We start from the raw sequence: 17,319 nt of genomic DNA, 5'->3' as shown, positions 1-17,319 counted from the left end.
TTGCATATGCAGGACATAACCCTGGTTTGGTACTTCACCTAGCCAGTAAGGAACCCATTAAATCTGCAAGTCATTAGACATAGGTTTCAGTGAAGTCCAGATGCTGTCAAGACACACCCAACATGGATGAGCTGCCTCAGGGAATACACAAACATGAGGCAGCTTGTGCTGCTGGAGTGTGAAAAGACAGCTTCTCTACTCAAGGAATAGAACTATACATGTAGTACTAGTACAAAGAGATGGCCTTAGGAAGCATTCTCTTTTGCTTGCGACACCTTGCAGTATGAGAACGAAGGAAACAGAATAACTAGCTTCTAGATCAAGAGGATTTTTCTTTTGCACTGAAGTGGTATGGGAGGAAGTGGGTATAAGGAAGGGGATCTGCCATATTTGCATTGCAAACAACTTGTGGACTTGAATTCCTCTCCCCACAGGAAACCAACCAGTGAGTCACTAACCTACAACTCAAATTTTTACTGATCTTTACAACCAGCCAATCTGAGATATTCATGAACTAAATACAATGGCAGAAGCTATCTCATAACTTACTGATGTCCTTACTGATGGGTACAATTCCTCATGAGGGAAAGGCTGTTTTTTCTTCATGTTCTCTACATTCCTAACTCATCTGACAAGTTACATTAAAAATTACACTCAAGATCTAATGAGCTGTGTTGAAAGCAGTGGGAATGCTAGTTCCACACACAGTTATAATAAGAATGCATCTCTATCTCTGGCTCTTCCATTATTATTTTTTTTATACCTTCCCAATTATGATACAGTACAAACTACTATTCTACTTGATTACTGTTTCCAACGGTCCCATACTTTACCTTTTCCAAATATCTGAATAAAACACTGATTGAGAGAGCATGCAGACCCTGAAAGTATCCAGATGAAGAGCTGAAAAGAAAAACAATCCCACATGCACCTTATAGGTACCTGTATGCGTACACGTGTGTGCACATATCATCTGCATGAGCTGAAAGCTCATCTGTTCTTTGAAAGATCAAACTCTGGAACAGAAGTTGATGGAAACTTCAGTGACAACAATGCAAACTACAGCTCTGAAACTGAGGTTTTGGTAAGTATGATCACAGATAAAAAGCGCCTACCTCCTGTTGCTTAGTTTACAGAGAAAAATCTTCAGTCCTTTCTTAAGAATAAAACCGATAATAAAATATCTCAATTTTCATTTGTATCATTACCAAAATGCTTAGTTAGACACTGCAATGCCCCTCCCTACTATTAGCTGAAAAAAAAAAAGATTAATTTACCCCTGATAAGATAGAGGACAACCCACACTGAGCATTAGTTTTCCTTTGCACCTGCTTGCCTGTGAGTGGCAATTAGTGCACCTAAAGCCAGCCTTCATTCTGAGAAAGGCAAATGTTCTCTGAAGTTTGTTTAAACAGAAGCACAGAGAGGGAAACGTGTGCCTTCTACAAGCCAGAAAGAGCACTGAGATTTATACTTTTCAAGGTCAGCTGGTGGAACCTGGACACTGCTTAAGCCAAACCGACTACCAGAATGGACAGATACATCAAAAGAAAAAAAAAGGAAGCTGGAAAGTCATGCAGAAAAAATAACGATCAAACCAGGCACCAACCTGAGGTCTATGTATTTCTGGTCCAATACCTCTCCTCTTTTACTGGTAACCTTATTTAACCAACTTAGAGAGATAACTTTCCTCTCTACTTAAGATAAGTTCTGCTAAAAAGAATATGCAACCCTTTTCCCTGCTGGTGGGCTGCAAAACTCCATCCATAAATGGCCTATTCTCATCTCTGAAGGAACAGGAGCCTGATACCAGAGTGTGTGAGGAGAATAGTTGCCTTTCCACTCAGAAGCTCCCTGCTGAACTGCTGAGTCACACATTTTCTCTGCATTCATTTTCACACTGCTCCCACTCAGTCCACCTGCCACTTCATCTGGGATGGGTGGGAGGAGAGAAAAAGAGGTGAAGTCAGAAAAAATGTTCATGTTCACCCAGGACCATTATTATGACACAGCAGGGTCACATATAAGAGCAAGCCTGCAAGCTGCTAGAGAGGGATGGAGAAGAGAAATATCAGATTGCAAGACAAATTGCCTCCCCCTCTTCTTCTTCTACAAGAAGAGACCGGCCAGCAAACAGATTGCAGACCTCATCTGATTCCCAACTGGTCACTGCTGATTTGTTCCACAAGTTTCAGGCTTCAGACCAGCCCTTGAGATTCCTCCCCTTTTCTCCGACTTCAAAGTTTTCAAGATGCTGTGACTTTTTCAACAGTCCAGCAGGCACTGCGTAGTAATTGCCTGGCTGCCACAGGGAAGTGTCACAATGACAAGTGACAATACCTTCTGGATAGACCCCAGTTCCTAAGGCCATCTTTAGCTGATTTGCTGCAGTGGAACTATCCATCAACTGCAATCCTTTTTCAAACAGAATAATATGAAGAGAAAAACCTTAGTCCTTTTCCTTTGCTTGATTTTCATGGGAGCTACAACAGGAGTCAACATTTCCTGCCATCTGCTAAATTCTAATGTAAAGAAGGGACCCTGCTATCTGTGGTGGGAAACTTGTTTTATCAAGGTTATAGCAGGCACAGGTCTCTATTACATTGGACTGTACAGTTGAATAGAAATATACATTTAATTAAATTATGAAGGTAGTAATTTTTCTCTAATTAGATTTTTGGACACTTCAGTTCTTAAGTCATTAAAAAAAAGAAAATGCCCAGAAGCTTCCCAGTTTATTCAACTATTCCAAAAATACACCTCTGAAACTGACTTGCAGACTAAACCAGGATTAATTTTCAGACTAATTCTTAAACTAATGCTACTGCTTATATTCAGTAGAAAAACTAGAGGCTTGTTAAGAACTAGATAAGAATTGTTTTATAAGGCAGAATTAGCACTTCAGAAAGTGAGCCTGATTTTTCCTTGTGAGAAGGAATCTGTTCTTAGCTAATGTTTGGCCCCATTTCTCAGAAATTCTTCCAGTGCAAGTTTACTTGCTTGAAAGTGTGCTTGTTCTCTACAGGTCTGAAGTGCAAAATCAAAATCCATTCCGAGAAGATTTTAGTGAAATTGTTTTAATGTGCCTTCCTATATCAGGTCTCTTCCCTTCCCTCCCCCCCCCCCCAAAGAGGCTCAAGAAATAGATCACAAAAAAATGTGATAACTGGTGGGAAAGGAAATACAGGAAAGAGAAAAAGCAAAACTCATAACCATTCTCCAAGTTCCTTACCTCTGTCAGCTTGTTGTTCCAAATAATCAAAAGAGTTTGGAAAGCACAATTTTATGTGACAGGACTCTGGTCTATGAAAACATCGTTGAAGGATGCAGCCTGCCACCAATGACTTTGCTGCGCTAAAGGGTGAGACTCAGAGACCTCATTTGAGCTGCTGCCAAACTCTTCCTTCCTTGGAGAAACCAGCTGCTCAAGACAGAGTCCTGCACAGTGCTACTGACTGCTTAATAGCCCTAGCCCATTGAGTATGAGCAAGTAACTTACTTGATCATCTCATCCAATTTCTAGTCTGTAATAATTCACATGAAAGAGCTGCAAGAACATGGCAGCTCACAACACCCTTGGCTGAGAAGGCCAGCTCAGGTGCAAGCCCTGCTTACACGGGAGTGAGAGGAAAGCAAAATCATCAGGCTGTTTGCTCGAGAAAGACAGGCCTCCCAGTTCAGCACGGACAAAACAGTAGGAGCCATCAGAAGCAATAAGAGTGTCAGATAAAGGAACCAAAGGCAAAGTATACGATAGTTACTGTACCATCTGCTCAGGTCTCGTTCTCCTCCAATATTAGTTATAAACTGCAATGCTTCCACTAATAACATGGGAGATGCTCTGAGTTTCCAGTGGAAGGTTAGTTATGCCACTGTCCCCATATAAATCATAGTTCCACTATTAAATCAAATACACACGAGGTTTATTCTTAACAGATCTACTAATGCTTACAGGTCTTAAACAAAGGATGTGTTGTTAAGCACTGTCCTTTTTCCTTTTCTCCTGGGAAACCTGTCAAGTTCAAGAATATGCTATTTCTCATGGCAGCTAGGGCCCCTAGAGCAGTGTTTGGTTCAAAACAATTAAAATATTAAATACAGTGTCAAATTACAGCTCTTGAAAAGTGAATGCAGACCCTCAGCAGGCAGAGGCAGCGAATATTAACTTCCATCACACCCACACATAATTAGCATTTGCCATCTTTCAATCAGGGCTCTATTCAAAGCTTCTTTTGTTTTTGTACAAGGCTTTTTCCTCCTTTCCTATTAAACCCATTGCAGAAGGTCCTTCTCATTACTGCTTAACAGTTAACTGCATTCCCCTTTTTAATATAAAGAATACATTTCTTGGTTATACTGTTTTCTTTGGGGAAAGTATTTCAAGTGCCTGGCAGTAATTCTGGGGGTGCCTTGAGCTTTTATAAACAGACCACAAGTTGACTTTCAGCTGAGTTGGTTGCCCCAGATCATTCCCAGCCTGCAAACTCCATTTAACAGGGAAAACTGACACCCACAAAGCAGCTCGGCAATTCTGTAGTTCAAGAGCTGTTGCTTTGACTGCTTATGGATCAACCTTGCACAGGAACATAGCTAGGGAGAATTGTCAACAGGGCAACAAAGAGGCAGATTTAGATGTCCAGAGTTTAATTCTCTTCCTGAGATAGAATAACTAACTCTCCCTGCTCAAACCCAAATGATCGCTTTTGTACCTTCAGCCATTAACAACAGGATATGAGTAAAAGCGCCTGACTGCATAATCAAAAAACAGCTACTTTAATTTAAAACCAAACAGCCTCTGCAATAGCAGAGTCAATTAGAAGATTAAACAGAAAGTGCATTCTAGTTTCATGCACTTTTGAAAGTATTTAATATTAATACTATCGTTTATATTGGCATTAGCACACTTGTATTACTCAAATAAAGCATATTTCTTTTTTGCAAGTAAAGAACTTCCGCAGCTGCAATGCAAATACCATTGCGTGCTTCTAATTTCTCTTGAGCAACTTCCTAGCCTGCTGACCTGTATGTTTTACATCTGTTTTCTCCTCTGGGAAATGAGAGAGCTTGCACCCTGAAGCAGATGGGTGATATGCTGGCCTCCTGCCAAGTTCAAATGTGAAGATTTTGATGCCGTCCATTTGGATACAGCCTGCTTTACTAAGTGACTAAAATCTTACGCCCTGGAGCCATCAGCAAAAACATCTAGGATAGCCACCATCACATTCAACATTTATTCCAATGACATTCTCTTCCCTGAGTAGAGTGAATTATATCAAGACTAGTCTCAACAATCATCTTCAGCCACAAACCTTATATACGCCTCAAGGGTACCATCCCAACTATAAGCATTTCACTTTCTTTTATGGATTTAAAAAGGCTATGCTTGCACTGCTTGGCTTCCTCAAAAAATAATATCTTTCAGATGCTATCATTTAGTCACCAGAATAAGCACTTGGTTAGATAAGGGTGTTGGACACCTGGCAACAGGATGTCCACACTTCATTTTCTCTTTCCACCCAGGACAGTTCCATTATGGGCACAAATGCAAAGGCTACACAATCAATCATTGTTGCTCCGGATCAGTGCTCTGCAACCTCTGTAACTGCAGGCTCTTCATGTTAGGGCCATACTGAGATGCATGCTAAGTATAATATTTCCATCAACCTCTCCTCCTCTCTGACCACCTAACAACACAAAAGCAAACAGTTCACATAGAGGAAGGTAACAGCTCACTTGGTTTCTTGTGTCCAGTTTTTAAAGGTTCCTGTACTGTGCTCATCAACACATACACAAAGGCTTAAGTAGCTAACTAAAAGAATCCAACAGTTTGCCTTCTCATCCTCTTCCCAGTGACAGAAATGTGCACAGGACAATGTTTCGTCTAGCTACATAAGCAGACATGCACAAGTTGTTATGGATTTATGTCAGAGTAGGTGAGGAAAAAAAGCACATGCTGATGATAAGCTTTGCAATTATTCTGGGAGCATTTTTGCACTACTTGCCTGCAGTCAAGAGCTTCAGTGGCTTATAAAACAATCCAAAGAAACACCTCTCACAGAAGCCTGCATCCCAAGGTTTTCCTTGATCTGAGAAGGTGACTGCCTTGTACTCCACAGCCTCATGCCAAGTCATCTAGCAAGAGCTGACATGAACCAACAGGTCCACAAGCTGATAAGCAAAGCTGTCAAGACATCGTTTTGGAACCAGATCCTGAAACAACACAGCATTGCTGCTTTCAGCTCCAGAGCAAGGTTACTATCGGCTAGCCTAGGATTTTTTTTTTGTTCTGTGCACCAGCAATCAGAGTGGATGCGTTCTCAGATCCCTTGGATCAAGATCACTCCAGAAAGGTCTTGTATATGATTTGATGTTCCACAGAAGCAGGTGGCACGTCTGCTGTATTTGCAGGAGGCAGAACTGTCAATGTACACTGTTAAAACCTTCAATTGCTACAGTTATAAAAGGTCTCACACCATCTACTGCTCTGAGGATGAAAAAGACATGAACTCATTTTACCACCTCATTTGTGCAACACAAATTGGGGTGGTTCAAAAGATTGTTTTCTCAGGCCCTGATTAGAGCATTTCTCTTTTCAGGAGCTCCTGATTTCTTAACATTTGTAATGCAGGTCATCACAAAGGCCACATGTCCTCATGGAGTCCAAGATGTCCCACCGCTTTGTTCCCATGTTGGAACACTACTGTGCTAGCTGTCTAAATCTGTGTTTTCAGGAATTTTATAATGTATTTGGAAGTGCATGCAGTCAAATGTCATACATACAGTGTTCCTTACATAGTGTGGGTGACTGTATGTGCCAATGGGAAGCAAGATTTTTTCCAGTGATACTTCTCATCCACACAGCTTTCTTCCTGCTATGCTATCCAGAACACTTCGTCTGCATTTAGCGGAGATGCCAAATGCCTTATACCAAGTCTCTTCCCACACTGAGATACACACTTGACTTCTACAAGAAGTAGTTAAACCTGTACTGAATGACCTTGGAAGTCTCATTCTTAGCTCCTAAAGACCTCTGCTGAACTTTCCTACCTACCCTACTTGTCTTCTTCCACAGGGGCCAGATTCCACTCAATTTTTTTTCTTTGCGCCTCTTGACTTCCAGTTTCAACTATGTGTAACACACTCTTTGTCCTTTATGCTGTAGAGGACATTAATTATCCTGGGAAAATCATAAGCAGAATGGACAAGGAGATACGCTTTACACGTGGCTCAGGTAGAAGTGCTGTGATCTATTTCAGACATGCCAAATGTGGACTCAAAAGACAAGAGATGAATCAAGAAGATATCAAGTCCTACTTTTTGGGGAAGGGTAATTACAATATTTGTCTGTGTACTGACCTTTTATCTCTACAGATTTAAAGTGCTCTTACCAACTGAAAAGCCACAGAGTCACCGAAGTCATACATGTCTCCACTATGAATTGCATTTTAGCAACACACAGCAAAGCCTCAAGATCAAAGGAAGCTTCACCCAAGAGCTGCTGCACAAGCACTTTCACCTATGGAAAATGGCACAGGCTAACAAGGCCTTGCCAAGGACATTCAGAACCTGCCAGAGTCAGCGAGCACACGGCAGCAGCAGGCAGTGTGCAGAGTGCTAAAGGAACCATTTTGCGAGCCCCCGCCCAAAAACTACAAAGAAAAATGACCTGCTCTGCAAAAGCTTTCTGTATTTATCTTCCACAGAAGACCTACAAAATGGAAGGCACTTAGTGTCTTTCAGGAGTGCCATCCTTCTTCCTGAAAGCCTGCAAAATTGGTTAGTTTATTCTTATTTATTTATTTCTAACCTATTTCAGCAGGAATGCTGCCTTGGCAAGGAATTGAGAACCAAGCCTTTCAGCCTTACCACCTCAGCCCCCGTTTCTGGGCTCAGAGGTAAGAGACACTTCTTCAGGCACGTACAGAAAAGACAAAGGCATTCAAACTGCTGAAGACTTTGCCAAGGAGCAACTTTGGACTGTCATTTGAAGGTCAGTCTTAAACATACAGTATTTATCTGCCTATTGTGAAACAACTGCTGGAGCAGAACAGTTTTAATAGAATATGTTAGTTAATTAAATCCAGAATGTTAATGGGTTTTTCATAATACCATGGCACTGTATCTATGAAAAGCAATGAAAAAATTGTTCTATTTAAAAGCGGTAATAGCTGTAGTCTTTGAACATATGCTTAATGAATAAATCTGTTAGGAAAAAAGGCCTGTGTGTATTGGAGGAGGTTAGTATGTTTGTTCTCACTTAAAGTGTGCCATGATGGCAATAATCAACAGCAAATGGCCTCTATTGTCAGGACTAAAAATTTCATTTGGCCATTTACTTTCAGGTGAAACTGCTTTTTATTCAAAATAACACATTCTTTTAGCCTAACAAGTGAGTTGAAAACAAAGCCATGCCAGATTCATGTTATTAAGGACACCTGATAAGCACTCATGCTCTTTGGTGGGTGCAGAGTAAGAAACACAATGTAGTAATACCCAGGCAGCTTGCTACCACAGCATGGGGTGCAGCACACAAGGAGCCAAACAGACTCCAGTGAAGAGGCATTCAGATCCCATGGTGAGAACAGTCTAACAACCCACTATGAGCACATATCGTAGTGGTGGGCGCAATTTCAGAGATGAAATTATATAGAATACAGTACAATACAAAGCCTGAACAGAATAGTGCAATTGAAGCTCTGATGCCCACCTGAACACTAAGACAGCAAAGCACACAGGAAGAAACTCAGTCTACTGGGTTTCCATGTCCAAGAACAGGTGTGAAATGAACATGCCAGTGTGTTATGTGTGGAAATAAGTATGGGAGGTATGTACAGTTAAACCACAGCCAGCTGGGTACTTTTAAAAGAACTGACAGATGTTATTAAAATGCACCCCACAAAAGTCACGTGTGTCAGTATTTACTCAATTCCTCTCCTGTCTTCCCAAAATCTTTTCCCGTGCAGTGGCAGAATCTCTTCTCTCCATTAAATCTGAATGCTCCTTAGGAAGGTTCACCAAGGCAGACTCCCCTTCCTGTCCCTTCCCTCAATAACATGCTTGAATATGGTGCTTTTTACAACACCCAATCTAAGCCAAATCTGGACTGGAAGGCACATTTTGTGGTTTAAGGGCCATGGTTGAGTCCCAGGTGACATTCAACCAGATTTCCAAACAGGGCACCTTGCAGGTGGAAATCCTACTAACCAGGCAGCAGGGGTGGGAGAGTGCTCCTCACTGCTTCTGAACAGTTGAGGCATAACTCAATGCCTGTTCTCCCTCAGATTTGATAATTTCTCAGTCCTTGCAGTCTTTCTTCTTTCCTATAAGAAATTTCCCCTATGAACATACAGAGCAGATCCAGATTAACAAAGATCAGAGATCATGAGTGGGAGGAAAGAGATAAAAAGAGGCAAAAAAAAAAAAAAAGTAAAAAAATTAAAGCAAGTCTCAGGTTCCCAAGGCTTCTTTTTGAGAGAGAACTGTGACACAATGAAGAATATATTCCATCTTTAAAACCTCTGATTCTTAAGGATGGTATTCCCCTCCCACCCTCTTCTCAATATTATCCTTACTGAAATACTTCTCTCATTGAGTTTTTTTGCATTTCTTTCTGCTAAATACAGAAATGGTACCAGCAGGTATAAGTAAAGCATGAAACTTCAGTCTGCAAACTGTTAAGGCAGAGGTCTAGATAGCATGGTTCCAAAAGAGCAGGGCTTGTCAACGTTACAGAGTTGCTAAAGGAATGGCAGGAAGCTGACTTAGACTGATGGCAAAAAAATGAATGGATGCTCTTACTTTGTTTTCAGGCTGCCTTCTGGCTGTTTAGCATCAATCAGCAGTGGAGGTTTAAGATACCATGACATGAGACATTAGACTTCCAAAGAGTGGTTTGCTTCAGCTCAAAAATCAGGTTTATGAGACCATTACTAACATGTCAGCAAGGTTCTGTTCTCTAAAACGACAAGCATGTTTACTAGGCTGACTTTCAGTTTATTTCAGCATGTAGCTATGTAAATACTTTGCCTACCAACTCAAACAGTGACCATAAGGCATGCAAAAAAAAAAAAAAGTTGGGATGTAACAAGGCGCCTGGACCAAAAAACAATGAACTGTTTGGGATCTCAGATCCCTAAAACAGGCTCTTGGTTATTTTTGACCTCTAAAATGTCTGTTTTATGACATAAAACTAGGTCCTACAAAACCACTCTCCATCAGGTAATATAAAAGATGAAAGTCAAGATAGACAAGAGACTAGCAACAACAAGAAGGGAAAGACAAAGATAAAATAAAGGTGAAGACAGGGACAAAAGAAGGAATGAGCATGCTTAAGAATAATGGAATGAGAATATGTGATGAGAGAAGAGATGAAAGAAGGAAAATGAATATAAGGCCATAGAAGAAAAGCCCACAGGAGGGGGAGTGTGAAAGCCTGGCAGAAGGACTGAGGGGAGACTAAAAACAGCAGCTGGCAGCAGCTCAAATCAAACAAGACAGCATATGCAAGGAGCGCAGTACACTGAAAACTTCCTTCCTCTTGAGGATTAAACCTTAGAGTTATGGTAGAGTCTTCCTTCCTTCTCCTCTGGAAGCCCCTGCCCTAAACTCTGGAGCAGAAGATCTAGTTAAACTTTTCTGCAATTGTCATTTTCCACTTGCTACTGTGAGCTCCTCAGGGAAAATTTTAAAGGCAGACCTGCAGAAGTAAGACATGGATTTTGATTCATCTTCTGTAGTGGGAAAAATGATGCTGGGCACCACCCCCTAAACAGTTAAGGACATCAGCAAGCCAGATTTTCAGAAGGTCCATGGAAATATTCAAAATCCCCAATCCAGACAGACAGGGTCTTAGTTCTGCTGAGACAGGACTTTATACAACTTTAATCCTTTTTCAAAAGATGGGCCTAAGTTTTTTTTTTTGTTTGTTTGTTTTTTAAATAGCTTAAGGACATGGGGTCTGTTTTGTACTGAAAGATAATGAGACAATACTGCAATACTGCACAGTTGCTCTCGAAACCAAGACTGGCAGGCTTTTCAAGCTGCTGCCAGCCATATGCTTTTGCTTCCTTTAATTGTATGTCTGCAAATACAGCACACAAATGTGTGTCCATGTGTCACTGACAGTTAAGGAATCAGGTGCAGCTGTGAGAGCATCAGCTGCTACAAACTGGACAGTCTGAGAGCCCAGCCTTCCAGGCCTTAAGCTATGTTTATGATATCAGCACAAAACCTGAGACAAAGTTCTAAGTTGGGAAGTATTACAGTACTAGCCAGGGCTAGTATGCATGACAAGCCAAGAAATTCCTTTGCAGGAAATATCCCACTACGTCCCACCTGTTTTATATCCTGGTATGCACAGGCTGCTACACCTAACTTCACAGCAGGAACAAACTACAGCTGTGACTCTTCTCCCACCATGACCATCCAGAGCAGCGTTGTAAGAGGAGATTGCTGTTGCACTTCTCAGGCCCACATACCCACATTTCCCTTATCAGAAACCAGGAAAAAAGAAAGATGATGCCATCCAGACCTCACTCTGACACAGTTAAAGTACATGGACAGACTTATCTCCTGTGATTGCTAAATATCAAGCCTAAGACACATACATCCTTGTGGAAGGGAAAGAGATGTACATGCATCCTTGTGGAAACCCTGGAAAAACGCAGCTGCTGGAGAAGCAGTAACAGGAGTAGAGAGGTTAAGATATGCTAGAGAAACACAAATTGCTAGAGAAACACAAATAGTGAACTGGAGCTTTATACAAAAACACTGTGCTAGATCAACCTGGGTTGATTTTATTTTGTTACTTGGACTGTTACACTGAAGATGACAACACACACCATAATACACCACTTCAAACTGCTTTTCACAGAAATCTGTCTGCTCTAAACCAGTTCATCCTCCTTTTGAAGTTCATGATTAACCCTCATAGCAATTCAAAACTCAAAATACACACTCCACCAATACCAAGCTGTCAGCATTGCCAGAGACCAGTCAGCTTCACAGTTCTCTCCAGAGCTGTTGTCACTCAAGATGGCCTGCTGAAGTCGTTCACTTGTCAGTCATGCCCACCTATCCTATCCTATTTCTAGTTTCTTTCACATGGCTGTAGTGCTACAAGGAGAACTGAAGTCTCTCCACCATGGCCTAGTTACATACATCCATGGCCATACCAACAAGGTGACTCTATTGTGGTTTTGTGCAGGATGCCTGAAAGGTGGCCAAAGGATCCCAACTTCCATTAAAGTTCAGTGGAAAACAAATAATCAATTTCATTAAATGTCTCTGGAAATCCCAGACTGAATAACATAAAAGTATCTTTGATATTCAACACAAAGATATCCCTGATATTGTGAGAAGAATGAGACTACAGCAGAGGACAACCTTAGCAGATGTAACCTCTATAAGTTACAAACTTCAGTTTATCAGTTATAGCTGCTACATAGTATAAGGCAAGAATGAGAAGGACAGACAGGACAGGAGAAGGAAGAGCATCATGGCAATTCACTTGCTAACTATCCAGCTTGAGAAAGGGTCAAGTACAAGAAGAATTCGAAGTAAAAGCCTAAGAACCTGTCCAGCCCTTCATAAAGGTATGTCTCACACACACACACACACACACACACAAAATAGTCTTTCAAACATCATCTTTCAAGTCATTGCTTTTGCATCAAGATCTTGACATAGGCAGAATTTTGCCGTGTGAACTTTTTGTATTTAATCCATTGGTATATGCTGAACTTGCCATCCACGGCTAAGTTTCTTTTGATGCTGCTCCTCAATGTTACAACCGGCATTTTCACCATTTACCTGCTGTGCTGTGAATGCCACTTCTTCATGATTCGTAATAAAACAGGAAGAAAAACTGGAAGGAAATCTTACATGAAAACCAATGGGATTTTTCATGTGAAAGTCAGAATGGCTTTTTTCATGATTCTATTTGCATGTTGTTAGCCAAACTGTTCATGTTACTATACAAACACTTTTTAATGACAAATCTTTCTGAATCAAGCATTCATTAGAAATGCTGACTAGTGTTTATAAATACTACAATAAAATCATGGAATGTCCACATCATGAAAGCTCAATTTTAAGTCAACAGTCTGTTTAAACTTGTATTTGTTAAAACATTAAAGAAAACAACTATGTTCCCAGGGCAGCCTTCTTTCTACTGTCAGTGGAAATTGTTAGAACCTCATTTACTTCGTTATTTTTGCAAAAAATCTCCCTGAAGTCATCAGGATTATTTGTGCAACACCCTCAAATGAAAGAGATCACAATCTGGCCCACAAGAAACAACAATTATACTCTCACGTACTGTAGACAGCCCATGTCATCCCTCAAGTGAAGTTCCTTCAAGGCAAACTTCCTTATATAATTCTGACAGAAACTTGTACTAAAGCAATAAGGACCACATAACTAAAACTAGCACATGATAATTTACCAAATAGATACCTGTCAAGAAGACTAGATTGATTTTTGATTTACCTCTGTTGAAATCAGTGTCCCTGTAGATGCGAACCTTAAGAGGCAGTGTACCTTGGCACTGCAAACTGCCTCATTTTCATCATCTCCCTCTGAATCTTAGATGCAGTTCAGAGTTAGAATGAGATTTACATCAGTTTTCTACCGTGTTGAGTTTTGTGTACATACTGCAGAAGAAACTTGCTTTAATAAAGATTTAACTTGAAAGACCTCAACTTCAAACTGTCAACTCAAGCGCACGTTTCTTCAAAAATAGCAAGTTTAATTTTGCTCTTTTTCACAGATTCATGTGACCCCTTTTATCTGCATCCTCTGTTCCACCCGCACCACTGCAGCTCACGCATCTACAGCGAAACTTTTCAAGCCTCCAGGAACACCATCCAATTTTATTTTACTTGATGAACTATGAGGATGTAAGCGCACACAAAATCCAGCATGAGGCAGTTCTGTGAAATAAACAGCCTTCTGGGAGTTTGAAATGACAGTTTTTCCTATATAGTCCATCATTTCATGCTTTAGCCATCCTTTTCCACTGGTTAGCACAAACACATTCTAACAGTTTCCCAAAGCATCGTTCAGAATTTGAAAGTAAATATTTATTCGATTTTATGCTTCAACCTACCCTAACCAAGCAAAGCATTGGAAGTGTCTCATTAGTTCACATGCACACCAGTGAAAGTGACAGTGTTTTCTTTGCACATGTTCCATTGATTGCTCAGCTTAGGTACTAAATACTGGGACCCTTCAGCCACACTCTAGACAGCATTTTCTGCATTGTCCAAGTTCATTAGCAAGTAGATGATATCTGTTCCTTAGCCAACCTGGAAGCAGGGGTCAGTCTATGGCCCTATAATGGACAACGACTAAAATGTTTATTTCAAAGTATCTTCCGGCAACTTTAAAGACACTGGTTTGCATTTCATACACCACTTCCTGAGCCTTGGCTCAGATTACCATCATATTTTATCATTGTCTTTGCCTCTTGTACCAAAACCCATCTGTGCAGCCACCTCAGGCTGAAGCTGTTTCAGGGTACCTTTTCAGCAAGCATGCTTACCAGAGGCAGCCTATACAGCCAACTCTCTTCCTCCACAATATTTTACCAATGCTTTCATACTGACAATATTGTGTTAACATGAAGGCAAGTACACAACCTTCAGCTCACACTCAGCTGGAGACCTTTGACTTTTTTTTGTTGGAACAAGTTCACCTTGAAGTCAAATGGTTAACAGCTGTCAATCTGTCAATCTCGTCTCTCCTCCCAGATCAGGTTTTCCCAGGCTAAGTCCTTCTGCAAGGCAGAACTATCACACCTTATTCTGCAATAAACAAAACTTAGTTGTTTTTTTCTTTTAAAAAACAAAACATTGAAGCAAAAAAAAACAACACCTTTGCTTTGTATTGCCCACATATGAAGAGGAAGACACTATCACTGCTGAATTAAAAGTCTTTTTGTTAAATATCCTCTAGGCTACATCATGAACACATGATATGTAGGCCAAGCACCATTCAGTGGAAATGAGTAAAAATTCAAGAGGAGAATACTTTGTTTAGGGCAGTGCAAAAGCCTAAGCAAAAACAGAAGGGGGAGAAGTGATGTTTCATACTAACTAGAGGAAAAAGAAAGCATTGTTCTACTAAAACCCTTCCTATATTCTCCACAAAGCAATCATATATGTGGACAGGAAAAAAGGAAATGAAATGTGAAAGCTCTGAACGTACTCAATATCTTTAACACATACTGACCTCATATCATAAACATATAACATTTACTACTCAGTAAAAACACTAGATAGTAGTAAGAGTAAAAAAAAAAAAAAAAAATAGATTTTGTTTGTGGTTTCTGTGTTAGCAGATGGATCAAATTCACTCCTGTTTTAACTACGTACTTTTAAATGCACTTTACTCCAAATCTCACTGCAGGGATAAATTTGATAAGTTCTGTAAAGTAAGTTCTGAATCTTTTTTGTTGTTGTTGAACCAGCAGAATGGCATTTACATCTTGCTTTGAAGTTAATATAAAGTCTATGCCTATAAAGAAGAGATAGCGTGCAATATCATGTTTTTACTTATGCTCAGCTATCAAGATTAAGTGCTCTGAGGCAAAAAGCAAGTTTGACATTTACTGCAAGTTTGAAAGCATCCTAACACAATCAAACTTCTAGTTATTTGGCACGTCTACACATACCCTCAATGTAAAAGTAACGAATACTGAGGTTTTATAGCCTAGGTTTAACAATGGCCTCAAGGGACCTGGACAAGACCTGTGTAACACGAAGACTGCAAAGAACACAAATGTGAGCTTATGGAAAGGAAAGCACATCCTTTCTACTGTCAAATGAGCAGTAAGCATTGATCACCAGCTGGCCAAAGCTGACCACTAGTGCTTCATCTGAAAAGACAACATGAACGCACAGGAGAGATATTTGCAGGGTAGCTGAAGCTTCTCAGGATTTTTATGTAAACAGGAATAGGCCACAGCTCATAAAGGGCATTTTTGAAATAAAACATACAGCAGGTGGAATTAACCCATTCACCTTAAAGCTTGTTTGCATATGGAACATGTTTTTGTTCTCCAAATGCTCCCCAACAAAGGCTTTCAGAATCTTTCCATAAGCTGGGCCTCCCTCGCAGTGTGGAGTTGATTTGAAAGGCTTACCCGCACCAGCTGAACTGGCTTCTGTACAATAAAAACAATAATCGACCGCAATAATCTGCAAGGCAACTATACTTGCAAGATGGTATGGAAGGCTGTACCAGTGCAGCATCAAGGCATTCTGATGTTGTAAGCAGAAGGTAAATGGATTAGTTTTCTAGATAATAAAAAGAAAAAAGGTCTATCTACACCAAATGCCTTATCAAAATTCCAGTCTTTCTAATGTAGTTCTAAAAGCCCTCACTATGGAGACAGGAAACACTTTAGAGTTAAGAGATAAAACACGCTTAGAAACAAGTCCAGATTGACTTAAGTTTTCACCCACTACCCTGACTACTTAAAAAGAAAAACCAAATAACCAAAAAAAAAAAGTGTGCACACACAAATCCACACTAGTTTCCTTACAGCTCACCACCAATAAACAAAAAATGTTTGAGACAGCTATGGACTAGATTTAAGATGACTTTCCTAGGAGCTTTAAGAAGACTGAAGATCAATCCATTAAGTTTCTTTAGAAATCCTAATTAAACTGAGCTTCATAGACATCAAGTAGTCTTTTAACAGAGGACAAACAGACCCTCCGCATAATGTGAGAACCACAGCTAGATTTAAAGATATAAAGATATTCAGCAGACCAAAGTGATCTAGCAAAAAACATACATTCCCTGCTAACCGGGACTTGCAAAGCATTTACAACCTTGCTGTTCCTTGTTCCCTTCATTCTCCAAGAAAAATTAGGACAAGTTCTAGAAGTGTATGATAATTTTTCTTCCATGCTGAAGCATAATGTAATCTGATCTTCCTTGCCTTACTTACCATCAGACGTGCTCAGTTCTTTTAGTCACATAGTAGCTTAGCTCCAATGTCTGCTCCAGGACAGATGATCCTCTGGGATTATTGTTTATGTCCTTTAAGCTCTAGAATCCTAAAAAAAAAAACATAAATGAAAAGTCTAAGCTTGAATACTACCAGGTGTCCAAGAAGCATTGTGGCCTTTTACACATCCTTTTACTCAAAAAAAGAAATTCTAGGGGACCATGATGTGATTTTCATCCCTAAACTATCAAGCCACTGATCTGAAATAAGCAGAAGCCAGAAATTACATTACCAAGAAGGAGAAATGTTTAATGTTATGATAACATCATTAGTCTGGTACACTGTTTATGGTTCATGTTTAT

The 17,319-nt window shown here is 40.2% G+C and overlaps 1 protein-coding gene across 1 annotated transcript in view; it reads right to left on the bottom strand.

Moving 5' to 3' along the window:
• Window positions 1–17,046, bottom strand: part of PTPN5 (protein tyrosine phosphatase non-receptor type 5) — a gene marked incomplete at its 3' end in the record, with an annotated part of 56,161 nt that extends 39,115 nt beyond the window's left edge. The window contains exon 1 of the mRNA XM_084287156.1: window positions 16,958–17,046. The remainder of the gene's footprint in view (window positions 1–16,957) is intronic.
• Between the last annotated feature and the right edge of the window lie 273 nt (window positions 17,047–17,319).

Source organism: Netta rufina, assembly GCF_964035555.1.
Source record: "Netta rufina genome assembly, chromosome: 5".
Classification (NCBI taxonomy): Eukaryota; Metazoa; Chordata; class Aves; order Anseriformes; family Anatidae; genus Netta; species Netta rufina.
Note: the sequence above shows the minus strand (reverse complement) of the source record. Positions and strands in the feature narration are given on the sequence as shown.